The following is a 20,388-nucleotide window of genomic DNA, read 5'->3' on the forward strand; positions in this document are numbered from 1 at the left end:
CCCCCTTTTTTTTTTGGTGCAAAATGGTGGTTTATTAAAACACAGGGACAGGACCCGTGGGCAGAAAGAGCTGCTGCCCCGGCGTTGTGAGTGGTGGCTGATTATATACTATAGGGTTGGGGGAGGTAAGGAAAAAGGGAGGTTTCCAAAATAATTTTCATATGCTAAAGAAGACTCACAGGATACTGGAGGCCTTGCCATTGTCAAGTTAAGGTTGTTTACCCCTCCAGTAAGGCATTAACATGAAGATAGTTGGGAACTTCCTGGAGGAACATTACACTCTGCCCACTTCAAGTATCTGCTGATGGGCTGCAGGTTATAAAGTCTTTAACTGTATCTACATTTCTTTCTGGAAACTAGGTTATTGATGATAGTATCGAATGCTTTGTTCTTGTAGATTGCTAAGACATTTGTAAACTGAGGGAGACTCTATAAGTTAGTTTTTCCTTTAGGGCAGCCAGAAGTGCCTGAGGAATGTCACATATATATCCCATGGGGGGCGGGTTGTGGGTGTCAGCTTCTGCTTTGTCCTCAGCTTGCCTTGTTCTCTCATCATTCCCCCCTGAACAATTTGACCCGTAAATCTTTAAGGTTGTTTAAGGTGGAAGGTCTCATCTTCTGTAATGTCTTCCTGCTGAACAGGGGTGTAGAGATGTCCCTACCTATGGGTCAATATTGGTCATTTGGGGAATGTATAGGGGAGTTACAAAAGGGGGCGGCAGCTGAATCCAACACGGTCAACATCAATGAACCTCCTTGAGTAGAAAGGATCAACTGTTAGCTGGAAGTTATGGCAGTGAAGAAGTCTTCACACTGGTGAGGCTGCTGGGAACTCTTTAAGCAAGGTATCAGGCCAACAGTTCCAAGGGGCTTTATGGCTCCAGGTTTCATAAAGTCAACCTCAGTTCCTTAAAGCTGTTTGGTCATCTGAGTCTATGCATGTCTCTCTCAAATATGACATTCCAGTCAAAGCCTTGGTAAAATAACCAATGTTTCCAATGGTGTCCTGAGACACTGGTAGGGAAATCTGGAGTAGGTGGTGTTAGGTCCAGGAGGTGCTCCTCTTGCTCCTTGACAGTGAAGGGAGGAGCCATGGTGCCTGAGACACAATTTTCTACCGAAGTTCAGAGTCCAGATGTAAGACTCAAAGCCCCACATTCAGGCACCATATGATGGGGTTTTGGGATATAGGCAAGGTTCAATGGGGTGGAGTCTGGAGCCGAAGACTAAGAAAGAATTCTTGAGATGTCTTTGGTGCAAAATGGTGGTTTATGAAAGCACGGGGACAGGACCCGTGAGCAGAAAGAGCTGCTGCCTCTTCTTTTGTTCCTTTTAATAGTTATATAATTTTAGCAGTTTGTCCATTTTGTTGAAATTTTCAATATTGTGCAAAGCTATTTTATAATACCCTCTTACCATCTATTTAATGTCCGTAGCATCAATAATTGTATCCCCCTTTTCTTAATATTGTTTATGTATCCCTTCTCTCATTTTTAAATTAATCAGGTAAACCAAAGTTTTGTCAATTTAACTTTCCTTTTGAAAGAATTAACTTTTGTTTTTGTATCTTCCCTAGTACATGCTTATTTTCTATTTCACCACTTTCTTTTCATGTCTTTATTATTTCCTGCTTCTATTTTAATGGTGTTTGCTCTGCTTTTGTTTTATAATGTCTTTAAGATGGATAATTGGTTCATTAATTTTTAGTGTTTCTTCTTTTTTAATATAAACATTATGAAAATGAATTTGCCTATATAGTCTTCTTTATCTGTTTTCCATAAGATTTTTTAGTATAATTTATCTTTGTTACTTTACTATTCAGTTCTAAATAGAAAATAACTTTTTCGCATAACATTTTCTTTGATCTATATGTTCTCTACACATAAACCTCTTAATTTCCAAATATTTAGAGTTTTCCTAGAGATAATTTTTGGTACCGATTTCTAGATTAATTGTGTTGTGAGAAAGTAAATGTTAATCCTTTATAAATTTATAAGTCTTATTGTATACCTCACTTGAAATATATTTAGGGTCACTTTAAATTGAAGTAAATTGAAATATCAATGCTAATGGAGAGTGACAGAGCATTCACTTTGGTACACTGTTTATATAGAACCTTTTTTCCCATTATTTCTTTTTTTTAAGATTTTATTTATTTTTTAGAGAGCGAGCGAGAGAGAAACAGCATGAGAGGGGAGAGGGTCAGAGGGAGAAGCAGGCTCCCCACCGAGCCGGGAGCCCGATGTAGGACTCCATCCCAGGACCCTGGGATCATGACCTGAGCCGAAGGCAGACGCTTAACCATCTGAGCCACCCAGGCGCCCCCCCATTATTTCAATCTTAATAACCTTTCAAATACCTTAGCCCTCTGCAGAAAAGCCAAATAATATTTCAAAGGTTTTCCTCTTCTAGGTGATACAAAATGAGAAAACATTTGACTTTACTCAGGCATTTAAAATGTGGAATTAATCAGGAAAATGTAGGCATAGCACAAGGATGAGGGTTTTGCTCTGCCCTTCATGTCACACCTTCACTTTTGGTTGTGTCTGTGCTATAAAAGTTGTAAAGATATACACAAATGCAAACACAGATGATCACAAATGATGGGTTAATGGGTCATAGTATGAGACATCAAAACTTCCTAAGAAAAGCAGTTAGATTTCAATACCATCTTGCAGAATTCTAGTCTTCAGAAAATAAATAAAAAATAGTTATTCATATAGGAAGGAAAGGTTTTTACTCAACTTCAGGATTTTCAAGTAGGAAAACTATAAGTTTACTTCCTGATTTGTCCCTGGGTTCACTGGCTGCAGGAATTACAGGTACATTTTCTGGGTTTAAAACCTCCAGCAGTCTTTCAAATTCTTGCTAAGACTCAGATTAGTACGCAGAGGTTGAGAGAGAGGTACTCTGGGGGTAGGTCTCACACAGCCAGACATGGACTAATCATCTATTTTTACTGCCAAAACAAGAACAATTAAACCAATTTTTAGGTTAAGATCTGCATCTCCTAAAATGCCACAATGGAGACAGTAAGTTAAGGCATTTAAAAAGAAAAAAAAAAAACATTTCTTTGTCTTATTAAAGCATTTATAATTTCGGCTGGCATTCTCATAAACATCAATTTCACACCTGGATTCCAGTCAAGAAAAATGTTCTACCCATTTGACACAAGTTTCTTTAGAAGACCTAAGGAAGATGAACACTAAAGAAAGATTTAGAAGCTGTGATTTATCAGCTAAGTGGAATTGGACCTTTTCATCAGCTTGTTTCTGATGATATGCATGAAGAAAATATTAGTGATCATTTGTGGAAGAAATTTTCCTTTCATTTACCTTCATGTAGAAACAGTTTAGTGGAACATAGAACAGGTTCCAGTCACAGCGTATAAACCCATTCCTTTTTCTTCCACTTAGATTTATGTTTAATCTTCTATTTTAAGCAGAGACCAAGAAACATTAAAAAACAAAACATGATATTGAAGGATAATTTTTGTCATATGTGTATTTGTGTGCATGTGTGTTTCTTGTATACCATCCCTTCTCAGTTATATGTTTCAAGTGATTTTGAGATTCAGCAACAAAACATTTGTACTAAGTATAAAGGTGTTGACCTTCTATGATATCACTTCATGAGTCTCAAGGTATTTTTACTTCTTGGAATGATTTATGCTCTACATAGTCCAAACATTGCTGATAAAAGCTGTATTTCAGTGGCTAGCATGGAGAATTACTAGAAGTCCAAACGTCACCATAGTTTCTCCAAGTGTATACTATAATAATTGGCTACAGACTATGCACTAACAAGTGTTCTATAATCCTAAAATTGAAAATGAAAAACTCAGCTGCTATCAGTTCCACATTTGGTGCCAGATAGTTTACATTTCTGTGGGATCTGAGTCTTTTCTAACTATTCTCTTCTTGGTTCTCTACTCAGCAAAATTGATTTTTCTTTGTACTCCATAAGAATTAGAGCTATCAATGTTGATGACTTTCCTGTAGTTTATTTTGAAGCCAAACAAGCTAATTAAATCTATTTCATTGACTTAAGGTTGATGGAAAGTGCTGGAAAAGGCCATGGCTGGCCATGTGGATTTATTTTTAAACTCCAGCAAGTGGTTGTTTTCTGTTCCAAATAGATATCCGGGAGGAAAATGAACTCATCCCACTCATTTATAAAATTCTTGGGCTTGAGGTGAAGCTATCTCAGACAAATTAATAGATCCCTTCATGGATGTTGTTCTTTATTTCCCCAAAGAAAAACACTGAACATTCCAGAATTGTTAGACAGAAATCTGAAAAATTATGCCAGTGAGTTCAAGGCCATTGGCTCCTTCCCTCTACATATTTTTAAAATTTCATTTTCTATTTCATTATCAAAGACTGTACCCCAGATCAACTAGTCTCCCCAGAAAAGTGCTTATTCCTTCAAAGTTTAGCAAAAAAATCAAATGTTTTGATAGATAAGCACATGTTGATCAAAGATGAGTCATATCACAATTTTTCAAGGATTTAAAGGTGTCTATTACATTAAGAGTTATGTACTTGTGATACTAGAAGAAGAAAAAAGATAAAATTACAGTGGCCTGTAACCTAAGCAAACTTAGGTTGATTTGCTTGGTCCTATGTACCAAAACATAAAGATTTAAAGTATCAAATGGGTCATAAAGTAGAAAACAGTCTATTTAAGAATGATGTGTGCAGTTACACAAATGTTCAGATAAATGGGAGCAGAATGGGAAGAGTCTGGGCAGAAGAATCAAGGGATGAAGTGGTTCAGGGGAGGGGCTGTGAAGGGCAAGAAAGGACATAGTACGTTTGGGAAGATACTGATCAGATGAATTGGAATGGAAGGGAACTTGTGCTTCGTAAGAGTTGTACTTGGTAAGTTCATTGCCTCCACATTGTGGAAGGGCAGGAAAAATGTTTAGAAAATTGTCATTTTATCCTGATGAAACTGAAGAGACATTTCAGGCTTTCGAATAGGCAGTGTGATGTGTGAAACAGTATTTAGGAAATTTCTTTGAAGAGTCTGCAAGGTGGGTCACAAAGTGACTGTTCACAGTGTACATCAAAACACGTCACTCTGCTACCCCAAACCCTCCAATACTTTTTATTTGGATTAGAGCAGAGTCTGAACTCCTCATCTAACCTACACTGGGCCTCAGCTATCTTCAAGCTCCTTTGTTGCTCTGCCCCTCAGTCATCTTGCCCTACACCTGCTCTCTCTCTATCTCTACATGGCCAAGCTTATTCTTACCTCTCATCCTTGTCCTTCTTTTGCATGGCTAGGAAAGCCCTTCCCCATGTCTGTACTTAGCCACTTTTGTCCCATCAGTCAGGGTTCATCTTGAATTGCTTCCTGTTTGGAGAGAAATTTCATGACTACATTATCTAATTTTGTCTACCTCCCCTCCAGTCCCTCCCTGCCACCCGGTGTGCACTTAGGATGACCTAAGACTTTATATTTATTTACTTGTTTGTTTGTAGTCCGTGTCCTCTAGATGGGCTGTAAGGTCCATGAAAAATGGGATTTGTGTCTGTCTTTGTTCATTGCTTTATACCTAATGCCTAGGGACAGTGCCTGGAACACATGCTCAGTAAGTATGGGTTAAGTGCCTCAATGCAGTGGAATAGGGTGAGACTGTAATTCAAGACCACAAGTTCTCCCATTTATAGCAAAGCAGTGCCAAAATATAGAGCTCAGGCCCTGGAAGTCCACATAGCCCATACCAACAGTGCCAATGGCACTATAATAAAATACCTGATGATCCACATATCCAAGACCCAGCTTCATGAGCTGGCAAACAAATGCAGATAATGGTCTTATTGTTTACAGGATCCTTTGAAGGAAAAGGGGATGGATTCAGAAGGCAGTATCTTTTGTTACAGAAGTCATTGCCATGGAAACATGCATTTCTGTGAACAATGACATTTGGTTCAAACTATAAAATTAATACTATAGTTGTAACTTGTCAATGCGCAGCTTGGCATGAATATGCTCTTATTAATTCCCTAAATTAGTTATAATCTTTGATTACCTTCTTATGAGACTCCATTTTCATATTTTAAATATTAATGATACTAAACTGGGACTATTTCATTAAACATTTTGAAAAGAATTTGAGAGCACTTATAGTTCTAAACCACAAGCATTTCCACATACTAAAAATCAGAAAACAAAATAAAACCAAAATAAGCTTGCTAATGTTGAGCGAAATCACATAAACTCAAGCCTCACATACGCTCTTAAACTCTTTTCATTTTAACTATATTGGGCCATGAAAAGTACATAAAAATCAACGATGAACAAATGAAGGTTTAGTTTTTCAAATTATTAATGGGATTAGTTGTAAACTTATTTTCTTTTTTTTTTATTATTTTTTTTTAATTTTTTTTTTTTAAGATTTTATTTGTTTATTTGCTAGAGGGAGAGAGAGGAAGTGACAGTACAAGCAGGGGGTGCGGCAGGCAGAGGGAGAAGCAGGCTCCCCGCCGAGCAAGGAGCCCGATGTGGGACTTGATCCCAGGACCCTGGGATCATGACCTGAGCTGAAGGCAGACGCTTAACCGACTGAGCCACCCAGGCGTCCCTAAACTTATTTTCAAATATTTGAGCTTAGATATAAACTCTCTTAACACACATTCCCCACTCTTTATAGGCTGGGTAACTAAATATTTACAAAATTAAAAATGTACTTTTGAATATGATGAAGGAAAGTAATTTTAGAAAAAAAATGTGCAAGGAATACAGTAAGAATACAACCAGAATACAATAAGAATACAAGTCTCATTGTATTATATTCTTCTGCAATGCTAACGCATTTCAATACAGAGATACACATCTAATCTGCTACTGTGCATGTAAATAGAGTTTAGCAGGCATGTCTGGTTGTTGAGTGGCTGAGACTCACATTACCAGAGACAGCTGATGTTACTGAACTTCTCCAACAAGAATGGTACATATTGTACACATGAAACTAATATAACACTGTATGTTAACCATACTGGAATTTAAAAACGAAAGAATCTATAGAGATAAATTTCTGAATAAAAAAAAAGCAAACAAGAATGGTACAATCTAGATTAGTGGTTTGCAAAGAATATGATAAAATCCCTTAAAAATGCTCCAGGACGTATGGAAACTGATTCAAAATCTAAAGTAAGATAGTTTGATTTTGTGTGAGAGTCCCTGGCAGCGGGGGGGGGGGGGGGGGGGGGTGGAGAGAGAGAGAAAGAAAGTTGTTTATTTTGAGTCACTGACCTCTGGAAACACTAATAATAGCTTGTGGGCAGCTGAATGAACAGAGAAAGTTGTTCCTGCCACAAACGCCAACTCGAATAAGATGTGGCGCAGTGGGATCTCTTAGCTTTCAGCCGCAGAAAGGAAGGCCACCCACGAGCACTAGCCGGAAAGAAAGAAGGAAAGGGAAGAAAAATCCCAGAGTATCTTACTAAGAAAAGGCCACCTCTGATACTCCGGCTTTGTCCCTATTTCTCTCAATACCTACACCAGGAGTGTTCAGCGTCAGCTTCAGTATATTTCTCTTGCTGCAGGACTAAATGCAAGGATTGGGTGTCCAAAGTGCAGAGTAAAATAGCATAGTCTGGAGGGGTTGTTCTGTGGAAATACAGGGGAGCCGTTGTGGGCAACAGTTTTAGTCTTTGATGTGATTTAAAGGAAAAACTATGGAAAGCACTGATTCGATTTGTATTAATTTGAAATATGCACCAGTCAGAATTAGCATGAGACAAAAGGAAGCCGGGACCGTCAGGCGAGGCATCCCCGGGAGTGAGAGCATGCCAGGTAATATCACTTAGCCTGTGAGCACCTGTTGCAGATGCCCTTCTGCCTTTGCTCTGATCCTGCAGAGGACCGCATCAATCAGCACATCCCTTGTGTGTTCACTTGCGTCCAAGTGAGTCAGCGAAGGAACACGAGGGAAGAGCCCAGAGTGTCTGGACCTTCTGGCCCACATTGAGGTTTTTGTGGCCGGTTGGGTTTTGGTTTGACTCCTTCAGCTGTCAGCTCTGCAGGGGGAAAGGCCCAGCCCTCTCAGTAGCAGATTTCAACTTCTTGTTTTACAATAATTTTGCAAGGGAGAAATGGATCTTTATAAAGGAGGAGGAAATACCATCAAGCGTTCGACACTGTTTTCCCTCCCACAGGGGACACAAGCTTTCTCATGATGTTTCATTAGTTAGTTATGGCCACCTGAAGCAGAGACACATTTGTCATAGTACATTTGTCCTCAAATATTAGCTGGCCAGAAAAATCATCTGCATGAAAACCAAACTAACTTAGTTCAGGGAGAGATTTTAAATAGGTCAATGCAGTTCTGGGCATCCTTCTATATTCTAATGTCTACATATAGGAAATATATATATGTCAGAATGTCATCTAAATATATTTCTTTTTTTAAAATTTTATTTTATTATGTTAGTCACCATACAGTACATCATAAATGTATTTCTTTCATGACAGCATGGAAATCCATGGAAAGAGGGAGAAAAAGGAAAATATTAATATTATGTTATCTATAACATTTCACTCTATGTGATTACTAGTCCAATTTGGTCATAAAATACCATAAGTTCAGGCACCTGGGTGCTCAGTTGTTAACCGTCTGCCTTCAGCTCAGGTCGTGATCCCAGGGCCCTGGGATCGAGCCCCACATCGGGCTCCCTGCTCAGCTGGAAGCCTGCTTCTCCCTCTCCCACTCCCCCGCTTGTGTTCCCTCTCTCGCTGTGTCTCTCTCTGTCAAATAAATAAAATCTTTAAAGAAAAATACCATAAGTTCAAATAAAATACACTAAAATTATCAGGGTGCCACCAAATGTTTTGGCAGTTTCTCAGTCCCACCCAAAGTGGATGCTCTGTGTCATGAGGTGGTAACTGCCTAGTAGATCATTAAGTCGATTCCAACTACACTGAGATTGAAAATTGTAGCATGGAAGATGAGGATGTGTGCTCATGTACCTGAAAGCAACAGCCCTGCCCACGTGCTGTACACATTGGTGCCGCCTGTACCCTGAATAAGGGGCACTGGCTGCCCTGGGGAGGAGGAGCAAAACCAGCCTGACATCCCTGGTTACGCCATGGCCCCTGCATAAGACTGCATTGTCCAGAGCATGAGATGCTTTGTTCTAGTGTATATAGCACATGTTGGCTGGTGGTGGTCCTGAATTTAGGTTGTAATGTTAGAATCATTTAAAAAAAAAACAACAGTGTTCTTGAAAGTTTAATTTAAAAATAAGTCTGCACTCAGTTTGACCATGAGGATGACCTGAATTTACCCATTAACTATAATGATTATGAAGATCTCTTCTTAGATTATAAAAACAACCTCTTTCAAATGATGCTGAAGTTATAATTTATCTCCCTAACCCACAGAAAACAGTAGCACCGGGATTTTTGACTTTTGGTTCTATTAACTCTTACACTAAGAGTCTGTAATGTATTTATAAGTTTACTTCATGATTTCCCAACTTCCAATGTTCACCTAAGTCAGTGAGTAGAAAAGATAATGAATTTATTCTTGTAATAGTGAAAAACTCCTGTTTTCAAATTTGAAATAGCTGAACAATGAAAAATTTCAAAGTATTACCATTGGAAGCGTTTCATTCATGCTTAAATGTATAATTCATTTACATATACATATAGCTAGTTTATGAAATAAACAAAGTGAGAAAAAAAAGTTAGCTTATATTTCAGAATTTTAGTGGAGGTTTTTTTAACATATGAAGAACCTAAATAAATATAACAATGCTATGACCATTCTATTGCTTAGCAGGTTTAAACTTTCAAACTTTTACTCCTTTTACTTATTTTCAGAATTACTGAATACCTTTGTACACTTGTGATGAATGCTTTTGTCATGACATGATACAAGGTAAAAAATGCAAGCTCTGACTGATGATTAAAAAAATCTTTAACAAATGTGGCCTTAAGTTGGGTTTGCTAAGGAAAAGCTATAAAATCTTTATATACATAAAATTTCTATGTATATAAATGTTAATTCTTTTATATAGTTTTCATTGAAACTAACTTTGGAGTAGGAGAGTTGTGGATATTTCAAAAGTTACTTATAAAAATGATTTCCAATATGTTAAATGATTTACAATCTTCCTAAATTTCATATTGGATCTATTATGTAAAAGAAAAACTCTAAAAATAATCACTAAATTAAAAAATAAGGAACAGATATTTTTGTATTAAAAAAAAAAAACATGTCATAAAAGTTAATAGCCAGATAAACCCTTGGCAGGGTTTGCTGTAGAATGAAACTGTAGGGAAATTGAATTGATACCACAAATATGTTTACAGGATATTATTTTGTTCCAACGTTACATAAATTCTGCAAATCTAAAACAGAAAGTTTATGTAACAGATGCCAAGTCAATCTCTGTATGTGCTTCTTTCCTTGTTACTTGGGAAATGATGTGTTCTGCCTAATGATGCTGAAAATCACTCCAAGGACACAAAGCCAAATATGCAGAAGACCCATTGCATGATGTAATTTGCAAACCATCAGTTATTTCCAATGTATGGCATGAAATTTTGTTTAATGGGCTAGCAGCACAGAGAGTGATTGGTGGAGCACACGCTTAAAGATTTTAACACAAGACTACAGTACTCCAACACTCAGAGTTTAAGCAGTTGTTAAGCAAACTCCAGTGGGTATGATGGGTGAAATAAGCACTATTTAGTGAGTTCCATAGTGAGTCTTAGACATAGAGATAACAGGGTGATTGAGGACAATGAACAAGCCAGTGATATTTTCAATGTGCATGCTAGACACCTTTCAGTACAGACTAATACATACTTGAAGAACTCATTTGCCAACCAGTAAATATAGTAATAAGTTAGGGGCATTCTTTCAAATTAAATTATAGCCTTCATGAACATTGATGTAATCTTTAAATTACATCTAGGAATATCATTTTTAGCTCAGGTAGCAAAGTTGATTTGAGATTTTGGCCGTCTTCATAATCACAAGCACTGAAATCATTCAGAGGATCATGTTGCAGATTTAGGCACATTTTCCAAAGGAGTGGCTTTTCCTTTCTTTCCCCTAGAAAGACATAAAACTAAAAACTATTCCACAGTCCTTTCGCAATCTGAGCAACTTCCTAGCTGTCTGGCCATCACTATACAGACGGTCTCAGGCTCATGACGATTCAGCTTACGATGTACAACATTGCATTCATGCAAAAGCAATACACGTTCAGCAGAAACAGTACTTGGAATTCTGAATTTTGACCTTTTCTCAGGCTAGCGATGTACGGGATAATCTTCTGAATACATACATTACATGAGGTATTCAATATTTTATTATCAAATAGGCTTGTGTTAGATGATTTTGCCCTACTGTAAGATAATGTTAATGTTGTGAGCATGGGTAAGGTGGGATGGCTAAGCTAGGATGTTCCCCATAGGTTAGGTGCATTACATGCATTTTCGACTTAAATATTTGCAACTCCATCATAAGTCAAGGAGATCTGTAGAAGTATTTACTATGAAGTTCATGCAAGTAAATTTATTGATTATGCTTTAAGGATAGCTTGGTAGCAGTGTATTTATTTTGCTACTAGCTGTCTTTTAAGAAGACAAAAATAACTTTTGTGAACCATAGAATATTGGGTTTCATCTTTGTGAAGATGTCACTTCTGCTATGAATACAAGTAAATTTGACTACCTATTGCCATAAAGTCAACATATTCATCTTTAGGGGGAAATGGGAGAGAGAAAAGAGTAGACAAGACTAGATGAGCCAAATTTAGAAGTTTTGAAGCAAAGGAGAAAATACTCCTGCATAAAAATAGATATTGATAGAGAATATATGCAAACTTCTAGATCTTTCATGCTTAAGTCACGATTAATTACATTCTTTAAGGATTTATATTTATATCTTTCTTCTTTCTGTTATTCATATTTTGTATATTATGGCCTAGGTAATTTACATATTTACCAATTAGGATGTTGGCATAAACCCAAACTATTTTCTGAGGGAAATATTGACCTTGTCTTCAGGTACTCACTTTGATAAATTCTACAGGGAATTAAAAAGTAATCTGTTCAGATACAAGTCAATTTGTCTTCTTAATTAAAAAAAAATGAGCTCATGTCCTTTTAAATCTTACCACCCTTCAAGTTCAACACCAAGGACAATAGATCTGTTCTTAATTAAAACCATAAAAAAATTGTATTGCAGGCACTTGTTAGAAAATACAACCCAAAATGTGGTGCTGCCTAAACTTAACAAAAGTTTGATAATACTCATGGAGTATTGCTTGCAGGATATATAAAATACTGAATTTTCAAAATGTTAAATTAAAAAGCATTAAATTTTATCATTGCATAAAACTGGTTCACCAGAGACAAGAGAACCTAGTAGATTACACTGCTCTTTGAAAACTTATATAACCAGTTTTTACTAGAGAATTTCACACTGCCATTATGCCACACTAAACTGCATTTTACTGTGGAGCTGTTTCTGAGGACAGTGACCACTATACAACATTACTTTGGCTTTGTGAGAATCCATAGGAGAAATCTCTCTTAAGATTCCATATTACAAATACCTGCTTTCTTCTTAGGAAAAAAAAAAAAAGCCTTATGAGAAAGGGTTCAATCTTATACATGATATTCTTATTCTTTTTCTGCACTATTTGGAAGCTTAGAGCCAAATTTGAATCCTGTCTCTACATAATGTATAAATTAATTTTACTTCTTACATTATCCAATTTTCTCTTCCAGTTTAACCTGCGACATGATTACCTCATATTTCTCCCTATAATATATATTTTTGTAAACCACTTTGAATTGGTCTTTTAATTTTTCTTCTAGGTTACTGGGAACTCTTTAAGGTACAAAATATTGCACATTAGTGGGTGATATAATCACATCAGAATTTTAGAAAAATATTATTGTGATAATAAGAGAAGCAGGTTGGGGATAAAGGCATGAGAGGGCATGATAGACAACAACAGCAAAATCTAGTGAATTAAAAAAGGAATTCAGAGAGGAGGAAACAGAAATTAGAAAAGTTCATGAGACAGAAGTCTGTTTTTGTCACCAGTTGGATGTGTTTACTTGGGATAAATTAAATGAAGGAAGTAAACTTTGGTTTCTGCTCTGGAAAATCTGGTGGATGGTAGATCAGGGACATAGAAAGAGAAGCAGATGTGGGAAGCACATTTTGAGTTTAGGATACTCTGGAATATGTTGGTAAATATATTCATTGGAAAGTTGGAGATACAGAATAGGCATGCATGGGCGAGGCATTCTGAGGACAGAGATATAAATATAAATACAGACATACTACCCCATGACTAAGAATTGAAGTTATTTTTTTAACTTTTTGTTGGAATTCCAGTTAATTAACATACAGTGTGATATGAGTTCAGGTGTACAATTCAACACCTCCATACAACACCTGGTGCTCATCACAGATGCACAACTTCATCCCCACCACCTATTTCACCCATCCCCCCACCACCTCCCTTCTGGTAACCATCAGTTGTTCTCTATAGTTAAGAGTCTGTTTCTTGGTTTGCCTCTTTCCCCCCCCATGTTCATTTGTTTTATTTCTTAAATTCCACATATGAGTGAAATCATGTTATTTGTCTTTCTCTGACTGACTTATTTTGCTTAGCATAATACTCTCCAGCTTTATCCATGTCATTGCAAATGGAAAGATTTCATTCTTTTTGGTGGCTGAGTAATATTCCATATATACACGCACACACACACACACACACATATAAATATATATCACCTCTTTTTTATCCATTCATCAATCAGTGGACACTTGGGCTCTTTCCATAATCTGGCTATTGTAGATAATGCTGCTATAAACATCAGGGTGCATGTATCCCTTTGAATTAATGTTTTGTATCCTTTGGGAAAATACCTAGTAGTGCAATTGCTGGGTCTTGGGTAGTTATATTTTTAACTTTTTGAGGAACCTCTATTCTGTTTTCCAGAGTGGCTGCATGCACCAGTTTCAATTCCCACCAACAGTGCATGAGGGTTTCCCTTTCTTTTTTTTTTTTTAAAGATTTATTTATTTATTTGAGAGAGCGAGAATGAGAGAGAGTACATGAGAGGGGGGAGGGTCAGAGGGAGAAGCAGGCTTCTCGCTGAGCAGCGAGCCCGATGTGGGACTCGATCCCGGGACTCCAGGATCATGTCTGAGCCGAAGGCAGTTGCTTAACCAACTGAGCCACCCAGGCGCCCGAGGGTTTCCCTTTCTCCACATCCTCATCAAAACCTGTTGTTTCCTGTGCTGTAAATTTTAGCCATTTGACTGGTGTGAGGTGTTATCTTATTGTAGTTTTGACTTGCATTTCCCTGGTCATGAGTGATGCATTTAAATGCATTTCCCTGGTCATGAGTAAGTTGCTTAAATGTTTTCACATGCCTGTTGGCCATCTGTATGTCTTCTAGGTAAATGTCTATTCCATGTCTTCTGCCCATTTTTTAATTGACTTATTTGTGTTTTGGGTATTGAGTTGTATAAGTTCTTTATATATTTTGGATACTAACCCTTTATCAGCTTTGTCACTTACAAGTATCCTCTCCCATTCTGCAGGTTGCCTTTTAGTTTTGTTGATGGGTTCCCTTGCTATGCAGAAGCTTTTTATTTTGATGAAGCCCCAATAGTTTAGTTCTACTTTTGTTTCCCTTGCCTCAGGAGACATATCTAGTAAGAATTTTTGATATTGGAAGAGATTGTCCATGGAGAACAAGTAGAATTAGTGGTGTACTATATTTTGGTGAAAATTGATATTTAAGGGATTAGTAGACAAAGCAGACTATATAATGAAAAAAAAAAGAGGACCAAAGAAGGAAAGAGAGTCTAGACAAAATTAAGTTTCAAGAAGTAAAGGGTTTTAAAAGTATGTCACCTAGTAGATGAAAGTTCAAGTAGGAGGAAAGATGGATGGGGTCTGTATGGTAACTAGAAGATGGTGGGTGGCCTGGACTGCAGTGCTTTCATGGATTGGTGAGGAGGAAAGACTGATTACGTGGATCTGAAGACTAACTAGGCATTCAGTTCATTTGTTTACAGAACCACTGTAAGACAATTCTAAGACTGGACAGAGATCAAAATAAATAAGAAAACCTCTGACCTGTATAACATGAAGATAAATGCAAAATTCCCCAATAAGATCATGTTGGATCCATTTAAAAAATATGCTATGACTTACTTAAGATCCCTTTAAAGTATAATCTCTTTGTACTTATTAATCAAACACTGCATACAGTAGGTCAAAGGAGAAAAGTCGCATTAATTCGTTTCAAGAAGACATTAGAAAAATTCACCATTTTTCTCTCATAAAACTTCTGAGTAAATCTGAATGAACTAAGATTTGAAGGGAAACTTTTTAACACAAAAGGGATAATTTAGTCCAAAAGCTCAATAGTTCAATATAATATTTAAAAGCAAACATAACCTTTCTGATTTTATAAAATGAAATCATTGAAATAAAACAATAGACATTGATATAAAGAAAGACAAATATAATTCTGCTTTCTGGAAACACTGTCATTGTCTCAAATAAAGAAGGCTTAATGCTTACTTTCTACAGAGGCACCATTTGTTGCCATCTAACCTTGGGGTAAACAGTTATGTTCATATTTTCCTGGCTAGATCATGAAGGCTTAATATCATTTTGTCTTCTATTATCACTCCAGCTTCATTGTTTCTTTTCTCCGAGAACTTATCTTTAATCATTTAACACATAAGTAGACTATCTTACAGAAACTCTTGGACTGAAATTTACTCTTATATTATTCAAAAAAATTAAGGTTTTATTTTGCCATCTATTGGGTACTATCTTTTCATGAAAGAATATGCATGTGATTGTGTGGGTGAGTGGGGGTATTCTGTAATTCTGTTATCACTATGAAATCTGATTGGCATTGGTATAGAATTTTATCAAAGTCAATGTGAAGACCTTAAGAGGGAAATATTTGACATAATAGTCTTTGCCCTTTGTATGCTATCTATTCTGGCTGATTTTAGTAAAACAATGTGAGAAAGATATAAGAAATGTGTTTGACAGGTCTAGGAGTATTTTAACAAATGTACACACTTTAATTAGTTAAGATTTTCTCTCACTTTCTCAGTGTTAACATTTTTCTATTTGTAAACTGCCATGAAGATCCATGACGTGAGGATTTTTGCAAGTATGCTGAGATAGCCTGTCAGGCATTTCTCTTGCCTGGATGGCAAAGGGGCAGTTACTGAGTAGCACTAGGAAATAGACCCTGAGCCTCGTGGTCATGGTGTGTGGGCTCAGGTGTCTTATTGCACTAGTTGTAAGGTGTGTGACTTTGAGTAAGTTGCCTCAATGTTTTGTGCCTCAATTTCCTTATCCATAAAAGGGATGACAGTATCTACCTTTCAGATTTGTTGTGAATACTGATATGTGATATATATATTAATTTATATATATAAGATTAATTGATATATACAAGGTTTTATACACATGCAGACACATAGTATTAAATAAGGCTTTAATAAGCACTAATAAATTATCTACTCTAAATGTTGCTGAGTCAATCTAAGTTCAGATTTTTTATAGTGATGGAAATGAGAAATTGAACAAAATGTTTGGTGATCTAAAAAGATAATCAGTCCTTTGCCAATTTCCCAACACATTGCTTTTGTGGCGACCATTGCCCCGTTGTAGATTCCTCATGAAGGGGTTTGATGCATGCTGTCCCTCAAGATTTGTTTACAAGAGTGTTTACAACTGATTTACTATATGTTGACAGATGCATGACCACTTGGCTGGACATAAAATCCTAGCAATGCATTCTTTCCTTGAGTTCCTTGAAATGTTTGTCTTCTGTTTTCTTTGTAAGTTACTCTCAAGGTTAATACCAACATTACTTTCTGTCCTTTCCTCTTTTTTTCTTTTTTTAAGATTTTACTTATTTATTTATTTGAGAGAGAGAGAGAGAGTGAGCACAAGCAGATGGAGAGAGAGAGAGAGAAGCAGGCTCCGTGCTGAGCAGTGACTAGATAAGAACATGAGCAGGGAGTCAAACTCAGGGCTGGATCCCAGGACCCTGGGATCATGACCTGAGTCAAAGGCAGATGCTTAACCAACTGAGCCACCCAGTGCCCCACTTTCTGCCCTTTCTAAATGACTTCATGATACCTTGAAGCCTAAAGAATTTTCATTTTTGCTACATATTTTAAAATTCAATCCTTTTATTAAGATCAGTCTTAGAATTAACCTTTCTAGGTGAATTTTTTCCAAGTGAATATGATGCCCTTTTGGTGTATATTATGGCATTTATTTCCTACAAATTATCTTAGATTATAAGTATAGACATTCTTTTTCGTTCTAAAAATTCCTTGGACCCCCTTGCAATAAATTTCTACCCCACCATTCCCATACATAAAAAGCTATTATCATGACATTTCTGCCTTTTCTGAAGCTTTCTATAAATGGAATTATAAAGTACGTGGCATTTTGTATTTGACTTTTCATTTCACATAAATGTTTTTGAGATTCGTTGATTTTAGATAATAAAAAAGTAAAATGAAATGGACCAGATAATTTCAAGTAATGTTAAAGGTTATAAAGAAAATAAAACAAGTTTAAAATTAGAGAATGTCTTTCTTACCACAGGAAAGACTGGTGTTTACTTCACACTAGATATCTTTCTGAAGTAGGACATTTAAGTGGAGACATAAATAAGAAGTAGAATGTTGGGGCGCCTGGGCGGCTCAGTCTATTAAGTGTCTGACTCTTGATTTTGGCTCAGGTCACGATCTCAGGGTTGTGAGATTGAGCCCCACATTGGGATCCATGCTGAATGTGGTGCCTGCTTAAGATTCTCTCTCCTCTCCCTCTGCCCCTCCCACTGCTCACTCTCTCTCAAAAAAAAAAAAAAGAGGAAAAGAAAAAGAAGTAGAACGTCAAGTGAAAAACTGAGAACAGAATATTTCAGATAAAAGTAAAATAAGCATGAAGACTTTGAGTCAAGAACAAGGAATAAAAAGCAGGCTACAGTGGCTGGAGTATAATCAAACAGGTGGAGGTGCAATTAGAGGAAAATGCAATTAGAGCAGGAGACCAGGGCTTTCAAGAGGCATTAGAGACTATGGTATGGAATTTGGATTTTATGAGATGCAACTGGAAGATTTTAAGTGGGAGGAGAGGAATGATCAGATTTATGTTTTATAAAATTGGTCAAAAACGGAAGCAAAGACTCTAGTTAGGAAACTGCTGAAATTGCCAAGGCAGAGTTCATGGCAGTTTTGACTGAGATGGTAGTGTAATTTGAAGGCAGAGTGGACAGTATTTTCTGATGTATTAGATTTGGAGATTAAGGAAAAACAAACAAACAAACAGGAATTAAGATATCTTCCAAGTTTTGGCTCGGGCAACCATGTAGATGAGAATAGCTGGGGAATAAACACTTGTTTTCTTTTGGTCATGTTATGTTTGATATCCAAGTGGAGATAAGTTAAAAAAAAAGATGTACTCTTTACAGAAATATTGTTTTATTTATGTCTATCAGATAAGAAAGATTTTTTTCTAGAAAAATGATTTTTAAATAAAATTAATAACTGAGCCAAATTTTTCTGCTATTTGTAATTATTTTTCTACTAATAGCTATAGTGAGAAAGATACTTATAATAACTGTGGGGCAGGTTTCATGCTTACTTTCAAATGCATCCTAAGGAATGTACATTGCCTACTAGGTACCCAGAGAACATGAGCAGGAAAATCCCAGTTATGTAGGAATTCTTGTTTTACTAACAAAAAATCAGAGCTTCCTAAAGGGAAAATTGATAAGAAAAATTAGTCTTCACCACCTGAGTAAATTTTTTATGCATGCTTTTTATGCATGCTACTTTGCTATAATAGATCTGAATTAGAAGTATAAGGTATGTGCATTATCTGTCTGAGCCTAAATCCAGTTCCAACACCCAACATCTTGAGTTGTTCCAAGACAACTCAAGAAAGTAAAGGTCTGGATTTTTTTTTTTCTTCAGTTTCTACAGCGCCAGCTGTCTCTTTCACTGACCAAGACTCACAAGATGCGAAAATATCCAAACATGATAAAAAGATCTTGATTTAGGGGCACATGACCAGAGTCATGGGTGACACTAGGGTCTCCTTTATCTTTCTTGAAAATGTATTACTTTTCAGAATTATCTTGGATAATTTGATGCTAGGTGCTGCTAACAAAACAAAACAAATAACAAGATCAAAAAATAAGAGTAAGCAATAATTATTCCCTTGAAAGCTATCTCCATTGTGAAGAGATGAAAGTTCTGCATTCATTAGCAGAATAACCCTAAATTAAAGAGTTAGGCCTTTAAAATTTAGTCTAATAGAGGGAAACTTGATAAAGAACATCTTCAATATTTATAGCTAACATTAAACTTGATGGGAAACTAGATATTTTCCCACTAAAATTAGTAACAAACCAAGAATGTTACCTCTCATCATCCCTTTCAACATTGCACTAGCTAATGCAGTAAGATGAAAAAGGAAATAAAATGTATACAGATTGGGAAGGAAAAAAAAATCGTTTGTAGATAACATGGTTAGAGAAAAATCCCAAAGAATCAGCAACGACAATAACAAACATGGGAACAAAAGTGATTACACTAAGGCTGCAGGATATAAGATTAATATCCAAAAGTCAATTGGCTTTTTATAAGAGCAATTAAAAACTAGGGTTCAAAATTCAAAATAATATCATTCACAGTAGCACCAAAAAATTGAAGTACTTAGGTATAAATATAACAAAATATGTACAAGATCTATATGAGGAAAACTATAAAAATCTGATGAAATAAAAGATCTAAATAAGTGGACAGGTATTTCATGTTTCATAGGTTAAGGAGACTATCATTAAGATGCCAGCTTTCTCAACTCGATATATAGATTCAAAACAATCTCTAGCAAAATCTCAGCAAGTTATTTTGTGGATTTCAGCAAACTGATTCTAGCTTATATGGAAAAGCCAAAGAATCAAAATAGCCAACAGAGTACTGAAGACCAAAGAGCAAAGTCAGAGGTATAATACCCCTGGCAAGACATACTATAAGGTTTACAATAGTAAGGACAATGTGTTATGACAGAAATAATAGATTTGCATGTATTTGTTTTGACACTATATTTTGTGATATATATTCCCTCAAAATAATGAAAATTGTTATCATTCTTACAAGTAAAAAAATAGTCTTCAAAAATGACTATATAGAATTGGGGCCCATATGAAAAATACAGGCTTAATGCATTTTTTTAATTAAGAAAGGAAAACGAAATCAAAATCTTACAAGTTTGAAATGAAAACGTTCCAGAGCTTATTTACATAGAGATATGGAAAATTTCCATCATAATC

The 20,388-nt window shown here is 36.2% G+C and overlaps 1 long non-coding RNA gene across 3 annotated transcripts in view; it reads right to left on the reverse strand.

Moving 5' to 3' along the window:
- Nucleotides 1-4,042: 4,042 nt before the first annotated feature.
- Nucleotides 4,043-20,388, reverse strand: part of LOC135363709 (uncharacterized) — a 308,304-nt gene continuing 291,958 nt past the window's right edge. For all 3 annotated transcript variants that reach the window (XR_010409741.1, XR_010409740.1, XR_010409738.1), the window contains one exon: nucleotides 4,043-5,361. This is a non-coding gene — a long non-coding RNA (uncharacterized LOC135363709). The remainder of the gene's footprint in view (nucleotides 5,362-20,388) is intronic.

Source organism: Mirounga angustirostris, unplaced genomic scaffold (assembly GCF_029215605.1).
Source record: "Mirounga angustirostris isolate CCGP_5_RB_7025 unplaced genomic scaffold, mMirAng1.0.hap1 SCAF_2, whole genome shotgun sequence".
NCBI lineage: Eukaryota > Metazoa > Chordata > Mammalia > Carnivora > Phocidae > Mirounga > Mirounga angustirostris.